Below are 17,858 nucleotides of genomic sequence, written 5' to 3' on the forward strand. Positions count from 1 at the left end.
AGACTTTGTCATCCACTGCATCGGATGCTTCCGGGACACGTTCAAAATATTTAATTAATGAAAAACAAAATATATTTAAATCAAGTTGAAGGAGACAATTGAATCTTTGACCAAGAAAACGTTTCAGCAAATAAGCCATGTCTGAACACCGTAGTTGAACCTTCAGAACGCTGAAGAAAAATTTGACATCAACAGGACAGCTGCTTTCAGTTGTAAAAGTGGTGTCAAACTCGGACAAAACAATTAAGGCCAAAAAAAAAAAGAAATGTTTCTGGTCAGGCCTTTCTTAAAAAAATGGTGCGGCGACGCGGATTTTTTTTTTTTTTTTCTCCTCCTCAAGGGAGGGAGGAGGGTCAGTTAAAGCGCCAAAGCGTAGCGGCTAATTTGCATAATCATTTGCATATCATTAATTTATATTTGCATATGGATGTAAGCTTGCACATGCATCCACACATACATGTACACTCACAACAAAATGCAATGGTAACACACAAGTGTGCAGTTTGAACATCATGGAAACTCTTTATTACACTTAAATAAATCATCACAGTATTGTAATTACAATTGCAATTAAAACAGAAGATTTAGATTGAAACTTTGAGAGCAAGAAATGGTTCGTCTGATTGGAGTTTCATTAATACATATATTGCTGATAAATTGTCAAAACTAGCAAACAAAGAGGAAATTCACAAGTTTAAGCTTTACACAATTCAAATGTAATTGAGTTTTATATCATTTTTGAACGACAAACACCGCGAATAATTTTTCATCACGGGGATAGATTTCAACCAGCGGCCCCCCCCCCCCCATAACTTCTACTGCCACTGGACATCGTCGTTCGATTCTTGATTTTAAAAATACCACCAAGATGATCACAAGACATGAACTAAGTACGACTATAATTCCTCGAAAATCAGGTGTAAAATCTTTCAGAGGACGTGTCAGAGTGGCACCACACGCGACGCCAGTATCAATGTCAACACGTTATAACCCGTCGACCAACATGGCCGCCGCCATATTGAAATTTATGCAATGTGAACTCGATCGCGATCGTGATCGTACCAGGACAAAACTCATCGTTGTACAATCATAATCAACCTCACCAGTTAACTCTTGTTTCTTTTGCGATCCATTTCGTTGATCAAAGCATGGGAATGTGATCAAAGGCCCTGCTAGTGCTACACCGCCTACCTCTGTGAACACTTGTCCGCGATGTATACTGAGTATTAAAGGTCTTTGTTGGTCGTAATAGTCGTTCTGGAATGAAAATTTGTGAACAACCCAGCCGATTCTTCTATTGTTTTAACGTTCCTCTCAACACTTACGGACAACTTATCTGATGCATACCATACTTCACACCTTCCACCAGGTTGAAAGTTGCAGTGAGCGCTAATGTGTAGACAATACATGCATCAGCTGGTAGCTACGCAGAGCGTGTGAACTAAAGGATGGCGGGACTATATTTGAAAGCGTAACGGGGAGAATCAAAGCGTACGGGGAGAGGCGAAAGCGTAGCGGGACCGCTATGGTCTGGGGAGAACACTGAGTTTTACAGTTTTATCAATATAGTAACATTTAAATTGTTCATGCAGTCAATGATCATGTGCCCCAAAGAATTTTCTCTTTCTCTTCAGCCGTTTTGGTTTGGTGTTATAGTAATCAGTATGTAGTTTGCCACAGCCGCCGGCCACAAACCAGGAAAAAAAAGGGTGACGCGCTGTTGTTCAAGTGACGCGCGCGCTGACCAGAAACATTTCATTTTTTTTTTTGGCCTAACCTGTAAATTTTACCTACCTGTCAACAGAAGCAAAGATAGGATCCTTAGGCGGTTTATTAGCGGTGTCTTGTTGTGTCGACGCATCTCGACGAAAGCTTACTCATCTGAACACATCACAAGGTTACTTGCCACACTGTGACCAACACCTGCCTCATTGCCGTTTGTCGCCATAGTAACATACCATGTGATACTGAAAACAACTCCTTAGTTCCTTGGCATGTTGTTGAAGAACGATCTCAAAGTCGTGAAACAAACTTTTTAAGGTATAATGCGCCTGAGGGGACAGATATTTGAACTCTCAATATTTTCCGATTCACCTTTGATCTACCACTATTTGGGGTTCATTTAAAAGCTCTTGGTATAAGAGAAATGTTATCGTCTTTCTCAGAATTAGAAATTTTTTCACCGTAGACTTAACAAGGGCGTGGCGGCAATTTTGAATATCTAATATCGGTAAATCTTGGGTAATTTATTTTCCTAGTACGAAAATAAGAACGGTGATCCCGATTTTTATTCCTGATTTTCAAAGAGAATCGTTGAAAATTCATTAAAGAACGTTTGAGTGAAAGTTTGTCTTTCATTCGAGGCGCATACCATTTTCAAGAGAGAAATGCACTTTGGGCATGAGTATATACACAGTAACGCGTGTAAAATATCGCTTAATTAAGAATTTACCGATAACACCGTATCAATCGATAATCATAATTTCTTTAACAGGGATCGATCTGTACAACGAGGAGGCGATGTCTGTTTGTGTTGTACTGAATATTTGCAACCCAAACTATTAAAATGTGGTACAGATGTTGAATCACTCTGGTGTACCGCCAGTGCTAAGTTCCGAGAGGAATTTCACAGTTACTTATTGGTTGCATATATCATCCACCGGTGACTGACCAAAAACTGGTTTCAAGTCACATCATTGAGAGTGTGGTGGACATGGTAACTCGTAAATCACCTAAAAAATGTATCATTGTTCTTGGAGATTTCAATCGAATGAATGTGAACAGGATCTTGAACAGTTGCCATTTAAAAGAAGTGTAGAAACCCTCAATCGTAGGTAATGCTTCGCTAGATAAAAAGCGTTCCCCCGTTTCCACTGGGACTACTTAGTCATTCAGATCATGCAATTGTCGCCATGAAGTCTCATCATGTACTTAAAGAACCCATCAAGACGGTAACAATTCGGTCCATGAAAGATTCAGATAAACGGAAATTTGCCAACTGGATAATTCACCATGATTGGCAGATGTACTGCAAAGTATTTCCAGTGAGGAAAGACCAATAACTTCATTCCTACAGTGTTAGCCGCCATAGATAAATACTTCCCACCCGAAACAATAAGAATCTACATTTCGGATAAGCCATTTATTCTCCGTCACTTAAATAATTAAAAACAAGAAATAGACCCTTTATAAATACTGGAGAAAGAAAGTAAATGGTGAAATTCATAAAAATAGGAAAAACTGCTACAAAGACAATTGATCAGATTTCTAAGAAATAATTAAAAAATTTGCATTTGATTCTGCCATTCCGTTAGTAAATAATATTATATAGGGCTCAGCCCTTGGTGTCGCGCCAGGGGTTAAGATTGGCAATGTTATTTGTATTGATTCATGATAAAATGTAATTAATTGTTACTTCATAAACGTTTATATGACAACTATGCCCAGTTTCCCTCTGATGAAAGCAGTTCACGTACGTACACGACGTCAAACCCTGCAGCAGTGCAGGTAGGCCTATAGATTTTCTGTAACGTGTAAAACTTTTGGACAAAAATTGGCAAGTTTTACAATGATAACAGCCTATTGCGTTAAACAAGAGACGTATCATGCAATCATTATCATTGCAATGGTAACCGCACTGCCCAACTTCCACTTGCAAGCTGAAAACTATAGCGTTCCGTCTAAAAACTGGCAATTTTTGAATTTAATTATTGACACAGGGGGCGCTTTTCTAAAATTCAATCCCAGCATTCTTTGCGTATGCCACCGTTCATATGCACGACAGTTTTCTCCCTTTATCTATATTAACGATATTCTGTATCAGCGACAAGGTGCATAATACATTTACTGGCTAGTCAAAGAGGTATATTTCATAAATGGCATATTATATAAAATAATTTGTTTCGTATTTGTTTATTTACGAGTACTTAAAAAAACATGGCGGCGCCCATGAAAGAAGGGTACACTTCCGGTTACTCGCATAGTATATTATGAATAAGCGCATGCGTAGTCACTAAGCCGCTGGCGCGACTATTATCAATTCATCATTTCAAGAAGGTCATGTACCCTCAAAATTAAAATATGCTGTTATCATCCCCATCGCAAAAAAGTGGCCAGCCCTCATCATTCGAATATTTTTGCCGAATTTCACTTACCAATAGTACGGCGAAAGTAATGGAAAGTATTATTGATAAATGGGTCAAACAGGAAGTAAAGTATAAAATAGATAGAAAGCAGTACGCTGGTCAAAATCTTCGTCGATGATTGCCTTAGTTTGTATGGTACAGACTTGGATTGAAAAATTGCAGAGTCAAAGTAATGTAGTTAGAATTTGCAACCTTGATTTCAGTATAGATTTCGACAAAATAAACCATTCAATTATGCTTAAAAACTACTCAATATGGGCGTGTATAGCAATATTATAAAATAGGTTGCCCATTTTTGTACGACATAAAACAACTGGTGAGAATCGGTGATTCACCAAGGTCAATGACATTCAAGAATGCATTCTGGGTAGTGACAACCATTTAATTTTTATGGATGACACTTCTTTCTGAGAAAAAGAGAGCAAAAATTGAGTCTGTGCAGAAAGGTGCTCTTAGAATTATACACCCAATCTTGTCTTACAGTAAATCGCTTTCTCTATGAAACCTTAACACTAGGAAACAAAAGAACAAAGGACATATATATATATATATATATATATATATATATATATATATATATATATATATATATATATATATATATATATATATATATATGATCTATAACTTACGTTCAACATTATGTAACAGCTACCTAGTGCAGCAGTGAGGACTTAAATCTCTAGCGAAACGGCAAGCAGCTGTGTTTTTGTGATTTGTTTTAAGTTTTTGTGCCAACTACATTTTGTTTTACTTTGCAAAACACGGTGTGATACACAGTATTAAGCTTGTCAACTCAGTTTGCACATGTGTAGAGTGCATTTTTATTATTAACATGTAAATTGAGGTCCGGATCAGAATTAAAATGCAAACAAAAAGAAATTTTACAAGTATAGGTATCATGTTTCACCAAATATAAAAGGGAGTAGAATAAGAATCCACAATCGAAAAAATTATGAAAGAAGTATTAAACATTACAGCTAATGGCCCTTTACGTCTAAGGACACGTTAAACACGCCTCTAGTCAGGGAAAGCATTTATTTGCACTTTGACACGTACGGATCTGACAGAGGTTGTACAGGTTAACTATTAAATGTATACTCAGAGAGATAAGAGCTATTTCGTTCCACACTCTACAGGTCTAATTAAATCCCCTAAAATGACTGATTGCATATCAATAAGGACGTTTATAGAACCCATATAGCAAATGAATTCTTTCATACAACAAACGAACAAAAGACCTGCAGAATTTTCAGAAATGACCTATATAACATGGCACAAACACACAAAACAAATATTCAAACTCAGAAAATCAAGAAGAATAGGCGACATCTGCTTATCAGTTCATTAATATCTGCAGCAAGGATAATCAAAATAAACAAAAGATTCGAGCATTAAAAAAACATGATTTGTCAAAGCAACAATAACAGAGTTTCCAGGGAATATTTAGACAATATATCATGTAAAAATTGCCCCTCTGTCTGATAACCACGTGCAGATGTGTTTAAGCTCTATGTTAAAACCAAATGTATTCAAGCATACTAAGTTCAAAGGTCAATGAAAAGAATGACTCTCAGAGCAAACACAACAGATAATAGTAGAGCAGATAACATAAAATTCGGCACTTTTGGTTATAAGCATGAAACTTGGTACAATTACTCATTAATTGATAGTGAACATTTTTAAATATAGATCTAAGTTGGCAGCGCCCTCTACTGACCAAGAAAGGAAAATTTTTCCCCTTTCATTATTGATTAGTAAGGTCAATTTTAATCCATATGGCGAGGAGATTCATTGCTTTAAAGATCAATGCTTTTGATATTTGATTGATATGATATTTCGATATTTTTTTTTGAAAAAGATAAATTTATTTCAACATAGTCACAAATAAAACAAATCTACATAACTGTGAATGCATTAAAATTACAATGTGTCTTGTCAGAAAAACCCCCAAATAATTAGCTGTTTAATTACAAAGATCATCATATGAATGCATTAAGGATGCATTCTTCTCCTTCAAGTCTTACAAGGCTTGAAAACTTTATGATAAAATCCTCAGTTTTGTTCATCATCTTATAAGTGAAATACAATGTATTCATCCATGAGGAGAGATAACATTTCAATTGCATGACATAGGATTGAAGGGAAACTTTAATCCCATCAAGAGTAACCGAATTTCGAATATTCCAAACTGTATATTTTACAAAGAAGTAATAAGTAATACAGTAAATAATGTCAGATGTTGCATTATTATCATTTTCGATTCCTGCAATTGCTAATCTTTTGATATTGATATTATTATCAAAGTTGTGTTTTCTGACAAAGAAAGAAATATATTTCTGCCAGGTTTCTTTAACATATTTACACTCAAACAAGATGTGTTCCAGTGTTTCTTCTTGGCCACAAATATGGCATTTCCCATCACTTAAATTGAAAGTTTTGGCCAGGCTTCCTGTGACTAGGCCTCGATGGAAAATCTTCCAATTTAAATCATTTACTGAATTGCTGACAATTCCTGTTGAATTAAGACGGCTGAATAGAGTAGCTTTGTAACTATCAGTGAGACTTAGATTCTCAGCCCATTTTTGACCAATCTGACCTCTGACTGCTGCCATTTCTTATCAACTAATTTCCAATAAAGTGACTTGGTTTTGACATCACTTTTTGTCAGACCATAATTCTCTAAGTCTAAAATATCATAGTTTTCTTCATTTTGGATGTTTGAAGAGATGATTTGTTTCCAGGAATCTGGAATAGTATTGAGGAGTGTTTCATACTCTGTCTTGATTTCCTCTTGCACATGTCTATTTGTACCTCCTCTAATTTTTGCAATTATTTCCCATTGTTGAAGCCAGTCATTTCTGTCATCATTCCAGATGTCCCTAAGCCTTAAAATTCTACTCTTTGACCATTTTTCATAAAAGAGGACACTTCCTTCATTCTTAATATTGTCGTTATACCACAGAACTTCTCTAAGAAGATTCTGTTTTGATGTTGGCAGATTCACTCTTGTAAGTCTAGTGACTTCCAGGTGTTTAACATATCCCCTACACTATTGGGTTCGTTTGTTGTTGACTTTGAAATTGAGATGGAGGTAGTGATAATCACTATTAAGTTTATTGTCATAACTCGCTATGAAATATTTTGATAAGCTGGCCCATTTAGGGGTCCCTTTATCTGGATTTTTCTCAAATAGTTTCATAAGCCACTTTAATTGGAGTGCATTAATTTTTTCTTCAATGTCGACAACTTTTTCGCCACAGTCATCATATCTTTGAATGAAAATGCCCCTTTTTATAACTTCTCGTTTGCCTCTCCAAATAAAATTCCATAATTTACTATTTGCTTCATTTATAATTTCCTTAGGTACGTGATCAAATGATGCCAGGTACCATAATTTTGATGCAGCCAGCATATTAGCTACTATTGCCCTGCCTTTAAACGACAGATTTCTAGTATTCCAGATCTTAAGGCAATTCGTAAATTTTTCCATCACTGTTTTCCAGTTTTCTCTAGACGTGTTAATATTTCCAAACCCAACTCCCAAGATCTGTAAAACCTTGTTTGAAAAATCGATCCCTTCCACTGAATCAGTGCGGTTTTTAAAACTCCCAGCCCATAAACCTTTGGATTTCTTTTTGTTCAGCTTTGCACCTGTTGTTTTTTCATATTTGTTGAACATTTCAACGACTGAGTAATGCTTTTCAAATTTCTCGAGAAAAGAGTCGTATCATCTGCAAAACTCTTAATTTTTTCTTCTTGTTTGTCTGGTAGTATGAATCCTGATATGCTGTCATCTTTACGAATATTTTCGGCTAGCACTTCTGCTGCCATGATATACAGTAACGGTGATAAGGGGCACCCTTGTCTCACACCCTTCTGAAGTTTCTGATATTTCGACATTTAGATATGGAGCTAGGTCATTATCGCCCTCTTGCGGTCAAGAAAGTAAACGTTTCCGCTTTTTTCTTTATTGACGCATTTCGGTAATTTTTTTGTAAACAACAGGAAATTTGACTGAATTCCTTGTTTGTATTTACCGAGATAATATATTAAGAGACCATGCCCATGATTCATAAGCTTAATGATTTCATAAATTCTGTCTCGAAGTCGTAGCTAAAATGAAAATCCGAAATAGTCTAATGAAAATCCTAAAGTCTACTCTACCGTACCTGTATTTGTAGTGAAAAGAAGCTACCCCGGTGGAAAACACTAGGACATTCAAGACTTTGCATTGCTGTGCTAATCGCGGTTCTTCATTTATAGTTAACATGACCTTCAGAATTTTCAAGATTATACCGGACTACTGAAACTGGTAATTGGAAGGAACTTCCTACATAACAGTCGACACGATATATACTGGGTTACGTGTATGTTGTTATTGATAATCGAATCCATGTCCATATGAAAGTACAACACATCAACTATTATAAGTAGCTCTGCTGTAGATAGATATGCAGGCTGTATTGATGAGTGGAGTATAAGTTATTTCTCACATGCTGATAAGAGTTGACTGAGAGGTTAATACGATCAAATTTACTCAAGTAAGCTTTTAGCAGTCACAGTCACTGCATTTAAACATTAAAGTGCCCATTGCTCATGATTTTAATTAACCTAGAAATTTATTACCTTCAAAATGTTTGTCATTCCGTTCGTGATATGATCGACGAAACGTTAATTTGAGGTGAGATTGTTAATGCCTTGTCAATAGGATGGTTTAAATTGGACGCTTGTAACAACATTTTGACAGGATTGAATTCGGTATGAATATTGCTACACAGATAAAATTTATCACTATTTTACGAGTTATACAAGATAACAATGTGGAAACATACTCGTTTGTGCATATATGTTTGCGCTAGTCAACTTTCCGATACTGTTTTAGTTCCCGTCATAGAAGGCAAAAACAATAATATCAATGAAAAAAGTAAATATCGTCCAATTGCGCTTTCGACATAGAAATATTGAATGTTTTCCTGAAACGTCACATTACCAGTTTCGGTTCAAATTTGGTCACTCGACCGATATATATGTGTCCTTGTCCTTAAAGAAGTAATCAATTACTTTGGAAAGTATGGTAGTTATTTCATCATCACTTTCATGGATGCCTCAAAGGCCTTTGCCAGAGTCAACCATTGGGTTTTATTCAAAAAAGGTAATTAATCGCAAAGTTACAGTTTATTTTGTCACATTTCTTCTGAGATGGTATCGAACTGAATAGATTTCTATTCGCTGGGGTTCATGTACCTCCATTGATTTACTTTCTCAAATGGTGTAAAGCAAGGTGGGATCTGTCACAAAACACTTTATATATATATATATATTATATTATATATATATATATATATATATATATATATATATATATATATATATATATATATATATATATATATATATATATACATATGAGGAAATTGAAAAAATCATTAACTTTGATGCGTTGTGGTAAGAAGGTAAATTTTGGTTTGACACAAATAATTTTAGAAGCAATAATGCGATTGTACGATGTGTGTATGAATCATTATATTTAAACTCTGAAACGACAGTGTTATGGAATAAGTTTCTTTTCGTATAAGTTAACCAAACTGTATATTTATAACCAGATTTTTTTCGCTGTTATATGGAGTCAGACATAGAGTCTATACTACTATTACTACTACTACTACTACTACTACTACTACTACTACTACTACTACTACTACTACTACTACTACTACTACTACTACTACTACTACTACTATTAATAATAATAATAATAATAATAATAATAATAATAATATTCTGTGTCCTCTTCAGAGAGGTAGATTCAGATCTCCCTCTTTAACACCCAAATGATTTTCAAGTCCAAAAGATTCCCTCCTCAATTCCTCAAAAACCACTTATATATGAATGCAGCCTAATTTATCCAAGTGATTGATCAGTATATCAGCACTCCTATCTTAATATCCCTGGCCATGTTTTCGATAGTCACATATGACAGACTTGCAACAGCTAATTTGACTAATTTCCAATTTTCGGTTCAGTGGTTATTATTTCTTTTATGAATATAATTAGTAACTGTTGAATGAACTAGTTAGAACTCCAATCGATGGTAATTTATTAAAGGATGTCTGATTAGCAGTTATTGATAAAACACATCTTCTCTTCAAAATTTATTTTCAGTAGATAACACTTAACAAACACGGCCATATTGAATAATGTACGACCTTTGTAAAGCGGCGGCTGATGACGTCATAGAATTCACAGAATTCATAGAATTCGTCATTCGAAAAACACTGATACTTTGCTATTGCATCGCCTTACATGAAGATGAAGCATTCAATAGAGCTTTGTCAATAACGCGGACTGTATTTAAAGCGTTGTCAGTGAGGCATGTGCACATCCTCTTAATTCTGACTCCTGTTGACACTGTGACTTTAAAATGACACATCCAGAAAGACAGTCTCCTTTCAACGGCCATGCAGACTTATCGCACAATTACAAGCTCCATAAAGATCTTTATGCCGGTGATCGTTCTTTCACTACGTGATTAATTATCCAGTCCTTGTCCTCAGTTTGACTAGAGTTTACCTGCACTCTATTAAGATCTTGTGCAGTTTAGTATCCATTGGGAGTGATGTACAAGAAGTCGAAGATATATTTTGCGGATGTTAGATTCAACGTTTTGAAGTAACTTGTCTTATTATTATGACGCTCTGCTTTAAGCATCAAAACAGTAATTTTCCACGAGGACATATATATACTTTGATATATATATTCATATATTAACACAAATTACTTCAAGTAATAATATTATATATTTGTGTATCAATCAAGTTTTACACATACATATATATATATATATATATATATATATATATATATATAATATATATATAATATATATATATATATATATATATATATATATATATATATATATATATATAGATATATATATATATTATATAAAAGATTGTTATTGATTTTATCTTTACAACGTTGTATTGCGTGTGGACTCACTCGTCAGGAGACAAAACTGATGTGAATACCAGAGATACATATAGCCTTATACGCAAATTGCGGAATATTTGTTACGATTGACAGTAGCTGCCTAACATGTTTTGCTACTGTTATGAACATAAATCTACAATGAGAAAAGTGAGTTATGTAGCAAAGTGAATTTTTAAGTAAGTTGTTGCATGCCAATGTCTTCCTTCTTTGTCGGCATGAGGACACAAGTTCTGCACAAGTAGTTTATATCTATCTATCTATCTATCTATCTATCTATCTATCTATCTATCTATCTATCTATCTATCTATCTATCTATCTATCTATCTATCTATCTATCTATCTATCTATCTATCTATCTATTTTTCTATCTATCTATCTATCTATCTATCTATCTATCTATCTATCTATCTATCTATCTATCTATCTATCTATCTATCTATCTATCTATCTATCTATCTATTATTTACTGAGAGAGATAGAGAGGGATTTATAGACAGATAGATAGACATGTGCATACACAATGTGCATATGCATCATATGTAACATTAGCAAAGTATGACAGTCTAGGATATTTCTATGAGTTACATTTTAAGGGGACATATTGTCAAGTTAATGAAAACAAATAGTGAAACTTTATACAACAAAAGTGTTTGTACACAATGTGAATATGCCCATGTTAAAAATTAACAAACAATATGATAATCTAAGATATTTCTATGAATTACATTTGATTTGGAAATATTGTCAAGTAAATGAAAATCAACAATGTCTTCAAAGAGCCAAGAGTGAAACTTTTTGCTTCAAAAATCTACCATTCAAATTTATTAGGTCAGTGGAACATAAATATTAAGACCTCATATTTACAACAATGCTTATTTGGAAGTTAGCTTGTTATAAAAAACCCAACTTTACTGGAGAGATATAAAAACAATTATCGGGTGACATAGTAAAAATAAACCATTTCAAATAGTTTAACATAGTAGGCACCTTGGAATTTCTGATATCAATTTCGAAATTTCTCTTCATGCTTTGTTAGAGCCGCATTAGCTGAAACTGTTTTTTCGATCAGATGTTTGAGATCAAATGCACATTATGTAATAAAATGTGACGACAGAACGTTTTTTTTTTTTTAAAAATTTGGCGACGAAGATACAAGGTAAATGTTAACGAATGAATAATTTCCGAGTTGCACCTCAAATGTGGCCGCCGCAAATGTATGCAAAAGCACGTGAAATAAATCTATATACTTACCTACGAGATTACAAAACATCCCCGAAGATAGGATGGCATATTCTTGGTATGTAAAATGAAATCATCAGATATTATTCTCTTATATATTTCTTCTTTCGTTGAAGGAAAGTACGAGTGACGTAATGACCGTGTCACCACTCGTCATCAATTAGTTATGATACGGTTATTACGTCACTCGTATTTTTTCGAGCAGAACGAAGAAAAATAAGAGACTAATATTCTGATAAACTGTATAAGCAAAAATTTCATTGTATCTTTTCAAATTAAAAGGCAACCCCGCGATTAAACTTCTGAAATACTTTCTGAATAATATCAATACGATGTAACAGAGTTGTCAATCATTTCTGGCGGTCGGTTGCGTGAGTGAGAAAGACAGCGCTTAATTGCATCATTTAAATTTGTGAACGGTGCGAATGCCAGATGACCTCACAAAATACGTACCTTCCGCCAAGTTATACACGATATTAAAGATAGCACTAGCCTAGAAATTTAACTTTAGACAAAATTAAATTGTTATTCGAGAACAAAATCGACTAAATTTCATCAGCGCGAACACTCATAACTTCGTGCCCGACCGTACCGTGGTTGCAATGCTCACAGAACCCACGGTAATGCGACCAGCATCGATTTTGTTGTTTCAAAAAAATTTCATGTTATTTCTTAGGAATATATGGTCTAAACGGATACCATATTTGCAGCAAAACTAAACTAGAAGGACTAACATTTACCGAGTGGATGTATTTTGTCAGATTCTAAAAAGTATGACTGATTTTTACAAATTTTCACGCGAGACAAATTTGGGTCGAGGGAGAAATGCTGGCCCCATGTTGTTTGTTTACATTGAAGAGCACATCGAAGATAGACGCAAAAAGTTCCGACGCACCAAAATTGATGACATAGACGCGGGTTGTCGTGACTTGTAACGACCAGAGAATAAATCCCATTATTTTCTGTTTAGAGACAACAACATTGGCTCGTGCATGTGATAAGGGAAATTTAATACAACAGCTCTCATCAATATTTTCCTTATTTAAACATTGAAGATTCTATTTCAACACGATAGGTACTAATTTGGGAGAATAGAATATTCTAGTAATGTTGGTTTAATCAGGAAATTTAAGCTGATTTACTTTTGTTGTTTTGCAATACTTGTTTTTATGGGTACTTTGTACTGTTGTAATGTTCAGCGATAGGGCACCTAACACCTCGATAAATTTTAACCATTAAAAGATCCTATTCTCCGAAAGTAGTTTTAATCGTGTTTTTTGAAAAATATGAAAACAAAAACGAAGCAAAACAAACCCATGAGGATTGAAAAGCACTTCTATTGATGATATAAAGAAAACACAAGCATGCTCTGGATCAGAGAATAGTTATGAAATTTTTCACGGTTCTATTGTCACCGACAATGAAAATATTACCAGGACAATTTCTCTTGGCAAGTCATTACAAATAAAGCGGAACGTTACAGATAGTCAGGAGACCCCTTAACATCGTTATCATTGGTATCATACCCCTCAACATCGTCACTATTAGGGAGTATACACCTTAAAATGCGTGACCATTATCTTCTGTCGATCGGTGATAGGATATTTTCCCAAATACATGTTATTTGTGCGGAGGCGACGTCTTGTCATTCTTTTCGTAAAGCATGATCTGTTCTGTTATAGGTATACAGTCACCAGTAATCTTAATATGCCCATATATGGTCAAAGGGACGTTCCTTGGTATTCAAAATGCCCATGTGAGGGCGCTGTTTTTTAAAAGCGGCCACCCTGCTTAAATCTGTGACTGGTTAGATTTTCTCTTTCAATGCTAACTGTGGCAACATTGGAACAGGTGACCTTTAACTGGTACTACGGTTATTGTGTTTTCGAGACATTTACTCCTCTTTCACTTTTGCCAGCTCTACGCGTATTGGGAGAAGAGAGGCGAATGGTGGACATCTTTTCCATTGTCGTGGAAACTTGTAAGCAGACGTTTCCATCACGTGGTCGATCAAACGCTTTTTGACAGTTACAGATTAATTACCAATGTAACGTCGTTGCTTCTAGCTTAAGGTGTAGGATAAGGCAGTAGATGGCACTGGCAGACGGTGGAAGTCATGTTAGACGCTGATGATATCTGGCAATGAACGAAATAGTCGATTTGTCCAAAGATATGTATTTCAAATAACTAGAATTATTTTACTTCAAACCGTATAGGTTTAGGTATATCCCCGGGCTTTGGAAATAAACACACTTGCATTTCAACAACGTCATTCAACCTCAAATGACCGTCATGGTTCTCCGAGCTCAATGAGTTGATCAAAACAGTTTCAGGGTCTATCGTGCAATATATCTCCAAGAAATACAGCAAGAAGTCTCTCATTTCACAATTACTATGATTTTACAAAATACTTGTCTTCTAGTATCGGACGGCAAATGCACTTTGAAAGACATGTCAAGAACAAACAGCAAGTAAAGAAAAGGCAATTTCCAAAGAAATACCTACCTTCATAATTTTTTTACATTAGTGATATAACAAACACATCTTAATCTTGTCTATGGTCCGACGGGTTATTGCCCGATAAGATAACTCTTAAATATAAATTTCTATATGTTCCCATTTTAAGATATGCTTTATTACATTTAACCCTCTCAGTCGGCACACTATTTTATTTCAATCAGTCAGTCAATTTGTTTGTTTGTTTGTTTGTTTGTTTGTTTACTTCTATGCTAGCCTACTTCTTCGCTCACATGCTCGGTTACAACCTCCACGCATACGTTTGAGGAAACTAAATGAATCAGAAATATTTCGGTTGAGTCAGAGATGATATCCACTTAAATACCTTGCATTTGTCAGTGCTCCAAATTCGGTTTCCATCGTCCACAGTGAAACACTTTGTCTGTTTTATGGCCATAGAGAACTTGACAACATGTCCTGGTGAGAAATAATAGGCTCCGATAAAATTGGAAGCTTTGAGAGCTCTGTATAGCATATGGGAAATACCCGAATGTGTGAATTTGACATGCGCATTGATATTCGTGTACGTTGTGTCAATTTTGCGATATAGAGCTGGAAATACGACATCGTACGTTATCATATTTGCAGGTCACTGCAACCCGTAGCTGTTATAATTTATATGTTACGAAGGCAGCAATACCCAGTTGACAACCGTGGCAGGGGAACGTTCACTACATGTTTTGGCAATATGCACATTATATTGTACTTGGAAACTTTCTCTTTGTTTCGCCACGCTGCTATATAACCAATCACGTTCTTGATCATTATGCCTCTGATACTTTTAATGCGGAAAATATACAGAACCCTCAATTAACATTAATATAGCATGCCTATTTATGTATAAAAATAAATTTGTAATAAAATGGAAAATCGTTATTGAATGTTAACCAGATCGTCAAAAAGTCCAAAACATAGAGTGTATGGACATTTAGATATATTATGGTAAACTTACTGTGTTGAATGGCAAATGATAGGTAATAAACCCCATTTGACAGAAAATACCGCTCTGGGATAAAGATTTTTGAATGGTCTCCTTCAAACTGAACATCCACGGAAAACTGATAACCACGGTAACTATCAGAATAATCCACAAGTTTATTGAAGACGTACGCTGTAGTGTTACCGTATATAGTTTCTGAGCTTTTTAGCGAGATGATGATCGCTTGGTCTGGTTCAGCTATCTGCATGTGGATATACATGAAAGTCAACCACAGGACGGTGGTATCATTGAAATATATGCAGGCATTAGGAGATGAACTGATACTAACTAATTGCCTTCAATGCATATGATGTTCTCCCTCAAACGCGAGAGTAGCCAACATACATAGATAAATAGACACAGATGGATAGATAGATAGATAGATAGATAGATAGGTAGGTAGATAGAATAGATAGATAGATAATAGATAGGTAGGTAGGTAGATAGATAGATAGATACATACATAGATAGAGGATAGATACATAGATGCATAGATACATACATACATACATACATACATACATACATACATACATACATACTGTTATATTAGAAATGAAGTTGGTGATATTGGCTTCTTCGAGATATGTCCCTTTTATTGTTACATCTGCTGCAGATTCAAGTAGATTGGTGGCAAATGTGATTTGTAAACCTTCAGTTGAGTCCGTCACTAGATTGTAAGAAACGAGTAAACCTTTTAGCGTACAGTCGCCAACAGTGCAAATATATTGATATACATGAGAAGTAACTTAATGGCAGCAAGTACAATATTTTTCTGATTGTTGTTATGCACATATGTTATTCATGCGTGCGTTCCTCAAAATAACCTTCTTTTTGTGGACGGTACTTCTTCAGCTAAGGAACATGAAAGGTCATAGAATATCGTGACCTTATTTGCTGACGATCGTTGATTCGAAAAGAAAGTATCAACGCAGAGGTAGATGTTCTGATAAACGGGGTTGAAACAGAGATAGTTTCATTGGCTTTTTCAGTGACTGATTGTATAAATCATCACCAGATTCGCACAAAAAATGCTTGCAAATGGTGCGTTCTGATCGGGATTTGAGGTGTTGTTTTGGCTATGCCTGACATCCTTCTAGACAATGTTTGAACTTCCGCAGAGTTGATTTCTTTATTCTTGACTGATATTACTGCTAGTGCTATCGATACTAACGCTTGATAGGTCTTGGCAACTCCCAAATAATCGTTACAGTATGTCTATTTTTAATATTGCTAACAAGTCGATGCAAACAACTGTAAATACTTTCAAAAGCTGCTTACCTTCAAGGTCATTGCCACCTTTGTCTGTATAAGACAAACTCAACATGTCAGTCATCAATTCGTTACTTGTATCACCTTCCATTTGAAATGAACTTCTGTTTAAACATACCATCTGCATAAAAGTTGTAAAAAAATTAGAGAATTCATATATCAAGATTTATTTTAAAGGAATTCATGTCATTTCGACATTTGAGCGAATCAAATCGGGACTTAAAACAAAATACTCCTTTAAATCTAGCGTGTGAACAAAAAACCTGATAATACAATGCAACTTATTGTCCAAATAGCGCCTATTTCAAAATCAACAGTATGAGTGCAGTCCATTGAGGCCAACAGTTTCCGAATACATTCCATAGAAAAGTACGCATGCGTCGAATAAGGCTACTGAATTTTGCACTAACGACTTTTATTAAGCTAACATGCCAAGGACATTATCTAATCAATGTATTAAACATGGAGGGCCGCCAGAGTAACCGCTGGGGATTTGATCACTGCTCCTCCCCTCAGTCGAGAGACTATTGTACCTGCGCATACAAACAACGAAGGACAACCATGCCATCGTCTTGGTATTTGCTCACACCTAATGGACTAACTATTCCTACACAGACTTCATGCCTTTAATCAAAGCACATGTTAAAGACTATCTTGAGGTTTCTGGAAGACTAAGTTAGAGTTCGTTACAAAGGCGATACACCGTATG

The sequence above is a fragment of the Ptychodera flava genome, chromosome 2 (assembly GCF_041260155.1).
Source record: "Ptychodera flava strain L36383 chromosome 2, AS_Pfla_20210202, whole genome shotgun sequence".
NCBI classification, from domain to species: Eukaryota; Metazoa; Hemichordata; class Enteropneusta; family Ptychoderidae; genus Ptychodera; species Ptychodera flava.